Below are 6,642 nucleotides of genomic sequence, written 5' to 3' on the forward strand. Positions count from 1 at the left end.
CGGTTTTGCCGTCTTCTTACACTTGATTCGAAAATACCAGCCTGAATTCGTCTTAGAATAGTTAGAAAAAGCACAAATAACAGCCAAAGCACAACAGCTTACGTTTGAATTCTGCTCGCCGACAACCCAAGTTTGTTGACAAAAAAATTGCCACAAAATGTTTTAAATGGTTTTCTGGCCCTTTATTAATAGCGCTCACGTGAATTTTAAATGGAGTGTCGGGAAAGAAAAATTGCCAAGCTGATATTTGACATTTTCAAGTAGCGAAGATTTGTATAAGCACTACAAAACTTTTACTGACCACCATTGCCCGAAGGAACACCCTTTATAAGCTGCAAGGAAGCCGCTGATGAATTTTGCACAAAAACCTCGGCCCCTATCACCGGAAAGCCAGACTTCGAAAGTTTTTCAGCGAAGGCTCAGTAAGGAAGAGCTTCTAGAGCTTGCCCTCCCGCAGGTCGCCAGAAAGGTGCAAACAAGCTGATTCATGTCCAAATGGGGCAGTCAAAATTGTGTTTCTTGTATTGTGCGAAAATTTATTCAAAACTTTTCCCTCACTTCCAAATAAGAACTTGCTGTGTCTTGCAATTCTACAGTGAATTACTATTAGGCCAATACGAGAATCAACATCAAAGAGGCACTCCCAGAGGTATTGGGGAAGAAGAGAACATGGCTAATTTGAACTGGAGAACAGAGTAACAATATCAAAATATTTTAGGGAACAAGGGAAGAAAACCAATTTAAATTTTAGGGGTCAAAAAGCTGGGAACAAGTTTGAAAGTAATTTGGGAAGCAAGGAAACACAAGCAAATATTTAAAGGGAAGAAGGACCCCTCCCACCAGGAGGACCTCATCAAATGTTCTGCCTCTTTCATCCAGCAGCTCAAACAAGCAATTCCAACAATTTTTGAATGACCGACATGAAAAGAAGACTCTCTTAGAGAAATAAATTATTTATGATAATTATCACTTTTGCATGCGAAACACTGCTCAGATGCTTATGAGCACCCTCATGCCTATGTTTGTAAAAAAGCATATGAAGTATTCCTTGCAGCTGGTTTAGGCATTGTTTCATCTTTCAACATTGGGCAAAACCAAATCAACTCCATTCTCAGAGTGCACTGGGGAAAGAAGCTAGAAGAAAAAACTGGCCTTAATACAATTCTCCCAAGGTAATCTTTACAGAACAAGATAATTGAAGGAACACTTTTAAATGCCAACCTTAAGCCTTTTAAACCAAGCGCAAACAATATTAATAGTCTTTAAATTCACAAAAGGTCAAACAGCATATTTTAGTCTCATATTCAATTAGACTTGGCTGCAATATTCCTTAAAACTATGCAGAACTATTTGCCATAAAATGTGGAACATTTCCTGCTTATCTAAATATGCCACAAAACGGCTCCAAAAAGCAGCCAGTTAAGTTTTTAGATAAAGATAGTGTCTCTATGGAGGTCTGACACCATACCTAAAAATTAAATAATTTGATGTGATCAAGAAATTGAATGACCAAGAAATAAACAAACTGCAGCAATGAATGTTAGGTTCACAAAGTGGGAATGAAAAAAAGTATTCCTTAACTGATGTTTCAATATGTATTTAAATTAATTTTCTATTAACAATTCAAGGGACTGACTTTTCACTGGCATTGATTTACATTTCCCTGATAAGTTTGAAAGTGAATCTGGCAACCACAGTGCTCTATGAAATGGGAAATAACTTTAACAAACCCTTTAAACTAATATTTTAAAAGGGACACCATTGTTGATGCCCTGCGAAGAACAAAGAATAAATTGAAAGAAGAGTTGGTCTGGAGTTTATCCACAATGGACAGTTAGTGGCTGCATTCACCAATGTAGAGAAGAAACACATCAAGTTTCTTCTCAAGCAACCAGGTGATCAAGGAGCTATTCAATTTCCAAAGAACTATGGTAGTGTACCAGTACCTGGGTGAATTCGGGTACCTGGCCTGAAACTGAAACTTGTGGAGCCAAACAACTTGTTGAGCTTAGTACTTAAACTGGGTAAATAATTATGTCTACAATTATTGTCTATTCAAACAACAGTTCCTCCTAATTTTATGTACCATTCACTTGTTGGTTCCTTAATAAGCAAATCGCTAATTCAATTAAGGATTCAAGTCCTTTCAAATCATCAAAGTTACTTTGCGCCACCAGGAACAAACGAAAAAATACAAGCACTGAAGAACAAACTGCTCAAGAATGCACAACTCTCTTTGAAACAGCAAAACAGGATCCTCGAGTCACTAAAAAGTGCTGCATGCTACGTGGATGTTTGTAGAACGATCGCAAGTTATAATCACTGAAAGAAAACTCCACTCCAGATCTGATAGACGATGGTCGTGCAAGACTTGCCAAGCACGTGCAACACCCAACAGGATTGTTCGTTGTTTGGCACAGCAGATGAACGAAAAATTGTTCCCCTCACTATTCACCTGAATTTTGATCATGATGGACACAAACAAGAGCTGAAAGAACTTCATAAGGTCAGACGACCAAATGTGATCGACCCAACACTCGTTAGAGCGCCTCAGTTATCGGACATCAAAGTGCTGAACAAACCAAGGGATTTCGTCGTAAAAAAGTTCACTCAGCAACGTCTTCTTCTTCTACAGAATAAAGTTCAAAAGGGATCTTGGTTGTTAATCACATGCTAGCCCAATTCATAAACTGGATAAAGTGGAATGGCAAATTGATTGTCAGAACAATGCGTCATTTCTGTCTCGCGGAGTTCAAAGAAGCAACGGTCAAGAGAGTCACAAGAGAAGGCGAGCGAATGTCCACCGATTGTAAACAATTGGCGTGACGTTGGATAGCACAAGGATAGCACAGTTTTTCCCGCTCGCTGAACTCTGATTGGTCAGTTTAAATTTCAGTAGCTTTCGCCGTATGCAAAGAGTGACTTGTGAAATTGTATGGTGCCAAGAAAGCTAAATGTAGTGTCTCCCGCCTTTGGTTGTAAAACATATATTAAAGGAACACAAATAATATTGTTATTGTTGTTGAGTAATGTTAGGATTTCGTATTGCCAGTGGTATTACAAGTGTCTCTTTTGAGTGGATTCCCCAATTTTCTGCTAACTTGTTGCAAACAGATATATATGAACAAATATAGGAAAATGAAAGGAAAGTTGATTATTACAATACACTATTTGTTTTGTTCAATATTATTCCCACTAGAAAGAAAATTAACGACCATAAGAGTTTAGTCTGTGATAAGGAAGAGTTTGCTCTGACTATAAAACCTATGTTGGAAATTTAGGCATTTGGGGTACTTTTTCACAGGGTTACATGTGCATGGTATTAATTTTTATTTCAGTCCAATATTTTTGTCGAAAATTGTGTTGTCTCTATAACTTTGTCCTTTTTTGTGAAGCATGTTATTTTCTTCTCTCAATTCAACATTTGATTTGTGTTGCTGATCTTGTTTTTCCAGCAAAAGTGTGTTATATTGAGTAATAATTATTTTGTTATATAGCTGAGTTTTTTCCCCCAGCAGCACGTGCTCTCATTGGTTACTTCAAGGTCAAATGACATCTAACAATAAAACTGTCTCTGAGCGGGCAACAGTGCAAAATCTATGACGTCAGAGGGTAACAATGGACTGTTACCCGCGAATGTTGACCGATGATGTTGCCGTTGCACGTTTTTCTTTTTGTGCTATATAACAAATCACTTAATGACTAGTCCCTCGGGAAACAGCTCATTTTGTTTCCCTCGTCTGCGCCTCGGGGGAACATTGAGATTCTCAGGAAACAAAATGAACTATTTCCCTCACGGCCAGTCATTTAGTGTTTGCTGTTGGGATAATGGCAAAATTACTGAACTTGGGTGTTCGGTGACACAGCTACATTGTAAAGCATAACCATTATGAAAATGATATCTGTTTTACCTTATTATAGTGAGCTAACTTTTTGGTGTGGTTTTACTCACAGGTCTTGTAATAGGCCAAAAGCAATTTGTTACCTGGCATTTTAGGCAATGAGAAATTCATGGCCATGAGCATCGTCTTCAATGCAGTTTGTTCTCAATAGGGTTCTTCAATCCCGCCATCCCGACCAAAATTTTCCCTTCATCCCGGAATCCCGAACACTTTTATCGACCAATCCCAATCCTGGTCATGACGTCACAGCATGATGTCAAAAGTCAATTACAACTACAGTTGATTAAAAAAAAAACAAACTGCTATAAACAGTTGTTTATTGATTTTGATCACGTTAAAATGGCCGAAAAACAAGAGTATTTATGATAAAACTACAGTTAATTTAGAATACACCTTGTAAGTCTTTTCTACCAACCTTCATGATCCAATTGACCTAAATTGTTGCATTCGCAATCACAGTTTTGAAACCGAAATGATATGTGACTGTCCATTACTAGTAGAATTGAATTTGTTCAATTTGTGTTTTCCACTTTGTTAAACTCGGTTGTAAGTTTAGATTTAAGGACAGTGCCTACTATTGTTATTGCGGATACGTTCTGCGCATCTCGAAATACTCGGATTTCCTATCGGTGGTGTTTAGTAATACAGGGATATTTTTGTGTGGTTCAAAACTACGCGGAGAAAGCAGAACTTAGCAAGTGCTCTTGGTATCCAAAAAGAAAATTGGGGGTAACTATGCATTTTTCAGAGATAATTAAGCTTCAATTTGGCAAAGAACGCCATACATTGCTTTGTATTTTAAAGCTTTTTACAAATATTGTTGATTAATTATCTTCGAAAAATGCGTGGTTACCCTCGATATTCTTTTTGGATTTTAATAACACTTGTTAAGATTTGCTTTTCCCGCATATTCAGGAAACCGCGCAAAAATACCTTTGAATTAGTAGGCACCGTCCTTAATTAAGCAGTTGAGAGGTTAAGCATCATGTTTCATGGAAAGGCGATGATTGCCCGTGATACGAGTGCTAATGTATACGATCATTCCTAATTGACCCTAATTAGCATAAAAAACACTTCCCGTCAAGCTAAAAATAGCAAACCGAGAAAAACCGGCGGAAAATGGTCACGAGGTCATCCGCTGCCGCTTCACGTTTGCCGTATAAATGAAGCTTAAACTCTGAGGTCATGAAAATAATAACTTTAAGTGTTTTCAGTCGCGTGTGTTTTCAGATTTTTCAGTAAATCAGCAATGGCTTAGGATATAATTCTGTTATTGCAGCCAATAAATCTTCCGAACCGGGAAACCGTTCCGAGAAGGAAGTTGACACTCAGGGAAAGTTGTGCCCGAAATTTCTCTTTCCGCAAAAATAACATTTTCCCTTCTCATAAAAAAGAGCCATACAACCAATACTATCATGTACGTCACGAACAGCCGTGTAGGTGTTGTCCGACATTTCGATAGCCCGCCGGAAATTCGTCTGCGTTCGCAGGCTAACATTTCGAAAACCACAAAGTATAATTCTAGCCTATGCACTACAGCATAAACGAGACACTTATAACGTGATGTGGTTACAAGTAACAAAGGTCACGAGGCCTTTGTGTAACCGGCCAAAGTTCACGACAAAAATCACGCCATAGGGGTCACAAAAGGCACGTGTCTGCGTGGTGGAGACTGGTCAGCTTGAATTTCCGGTTGTTTCCGTCCGAGTTGCCGACAGCCAAAGTTCAACTTATTAAATTTCTTACCGCAGGAAATCCCGGATCTCGGGGCTTTAAAGTGACGGTTTCCCGAATCTCGCTTCGTAGTAACTCTAAATCCCGTGTCCCGTCCAAAAATGGAATCCCGAATACCGCTCCCATATTTCTTTAGAATCCCGAATCTCGCGCTCCAAAAAAGCCAAATCCGGGATCCCGAAAAACCTATTAGCACCGTAGCATCCTGTAGCACCGTAGTTAAGAAAAAGGCCTTCTTGACCCTTGTGCGCCCATTGTGTGAAGACCGCTCTGTTGCCTGGTCTCCATAGACACAGAAGGATATTAATTGCGTAGAATTCGTTCAGCGTCGCGCAGCCTTCTTTGTTTTTAACGACTATAATCGAACCAGTAGTGTTACTACAATGATATCCAACTTAGGGCGGCAAGATCATCGGCTAGAAACACGTAGGAGGATCTAATAGTAATAATAATAATAATAATAATAATAATAATAATAATAATAATAATAATAATAATAATAATAATAAATTTATTTAAGTGTCAATGGATTTAGCACAAGAGTACTAACTGGGGACACTAACGAAAGTAACTAAAATCAAATCAAATATTGGTTTTTGTGGAGAGGGGAAAACCGGAGTACCCGGAGAAAACCTCTCGGTGCAGAGTAGAGAACCAACAAACTCAACCCACATATGACGCCGAGTCTGAGAATCGAACCCGGGCCATATTGGTGGGAGGCGAGCGCTCTCATCACTGTGCCATCCTTTCTCCTATAATTAAGTTCAAAACGGGAAACGTTAAAATACCATTTACAAATGACCTACGTGAGTCAGCCTCTCCCTACGTTACCGCGAGCCATACGCAACATATAACCCCTATATAACTCCCCAGGGTTAGCGAGATGACAGCTGAAATTTCTGACTATGGAATGCCTATGGAAAGAGTGCGCTGACAAATTGAATGCCTTTCGTTCGATATTTACAGCGGTCTTTCCCAAGCTCAGGCATTTTCTGTGAGGTGTATT

This window comes from Montipora foliosa, chromosome 9, assembly GCF_036669935.1.
Source record: "Montipora foliosa isolate CH-2021 chromosome 9, ASM3666993v2, whole genome shotgun sequence".
Lineage (NCBI taxonomy): Eukaryota > Metazoa > Cnidaria > Anthozoa > Scleractinia > Acroporidae > Montipora > Montipora foliosa.